The following is a 1,863-nucleotide window of genomic DNA, read 5'->3' on the forward strand; positions in this document are numbered from 1 at the left end:
ACCACGAACAGAAAAAGACGTCGTCGCCGTTCATACATGCTTCTACCGCCGCCGTGGAGTGCGTCGCTGGGAAGGGGAGCCCGAGCTGCCGATCTACCCAGCCGTGGAGTGCGTCGCCACTGTTCATGCATGCTCTTGCCACCGCTGATCTACCCAGCCACTGCTCCTCGCCGCCTCACTGCTGCTTCTCGCCGCTGCTCCTCGTCGCTTCTGCTTCTTGCTTCGATCTTTGTTTCTGCTTTTTCTACTTCTGCATCTTCTGCTTCGTTTTCTACTTTCTGCTTCTGCTTCTGCTTGAGTGCTTCTACTTCTACTTCTAATTTAATTTTAATTTGTTATTACTGATTTTATCATTGTTGTATGTTGATTTGTTAAATCTGAATTTGATTTATTTAATCTGATATTGATTTGTTGAATCTGGATTGGAATAATGGATTTGTTCATCATAATCCTTAATTTTTATTGTTGGTTTTGTTCTTGTTTTGATTTCTGAATTGCTATTACTTTTTTTTGTTTTTGGATTCATTGTTGATTTGTTTTTGGATTTCTTGAATTTCTGATTGAGTTGTATGTTTTTTTTTGTTGAATTTGTATTTTTAATTTGTTAACTAGTGTATGTTTCTGTACCTTGTACGGAATAATACATAAAATTATATTAAAAATTTTATTAAAAAATTAAATAATATATATAGTAATTATTATTATAAATATTTTATAAAGTTATAATTAAAATTAAACTCTCAAAATTTTTAATATTAAAATATTAAAAATAATTAGTATTTATCTTAATCAATTTGAGTTTGTTAAGTGATCATCTCACTCGTCCGCTTAAACAACTATTAGGAGTTAGAATCTCGCCTTGTGTATATAGCAATTTATTGGCTAGCGATAAACCCTTGATAAAAGGAGTATCAATACGTAGTTAGACTTTGCAGGAGTTTTCGAATACGCAGGTACCCGACCTGTCCATACCCGGATGAAAGGGTAATAACTTGACCCGAGTCGGGATAGATTTTGCTCAACATAAGTATCGTCGGGTTTAGGGTATATCCGCTCCGAATATATACATATAAACACTTTTTAGGAATTAGGATTTGCCTCACATCACACATGATTCATAGCTTCAGTCTATACTCTATAGCCATACAAGATAAACTCAATCATCTTCACCTAAAATCTTCTTCTTCTCGACTTCTTCACAAAAAACCGCATAGCTCCTGTCATGTTGTTGTTGAGTCCATCGCCGCTTACCTATTCACAACTCCCATTTTCCTTCACAGCCAGAGACGGACCCACGTTTAATATAGAGGGGGCATTTGTCCCCACAAATTTTTTTAAAAAAATTAATACTTATATACATATATACCACTTATTATATTATATTTGTTTCAAAATAAAATATAAATAGTTCTTTTGTATTTTATGTTAAAAAATTTTTGTTAAACTTAACACATAATAATAATTATATTGTTAAATTTGATTTAGTATAAAAAATAAATAAATACACTAAAAAATTAGTAATAATTAATTATATTATATTAGTTAATTAATTAATAATTAAAATAAAATTAGTTTTCTAATTAAATACAACTTAAATTATTAGTTATTTTTTAAAAATTGTTTAAGATATAAAAATATATTATCTATGTATTAATATACTGTAATTATTTTGGTTAAAAAATTTATTTATACTATAAAAATTATAATAAGTAGATTTGACAAATAAGTAAAATAATTGTTTAAAAATATATATATAAAAAATAACATTTAATTATGTTAAAAATAAAAAAGGTCCTTATAAATATTTTTTGTTATTTTAAATATTATTCTATGTGTATGAAATTATATTTTTATAATTTTAAA

Source organism: Arachis duranensis, chromosome 8, assembly GCF_000817695.3.
Source record: "Arachis duranensis cultivar V14167 chromosome 8, aradu.V14167.gnm2.J7QH, whole genome shotgun sequence".
In the NCBI taxonomy this organism is placed as follows: domain Eukaryota; kingdom Viridiplantae; phylum Streptophyta; class Magnoliopsida; order Fabales; family Fabaceae; genus Arachis; species Arachis duranensis.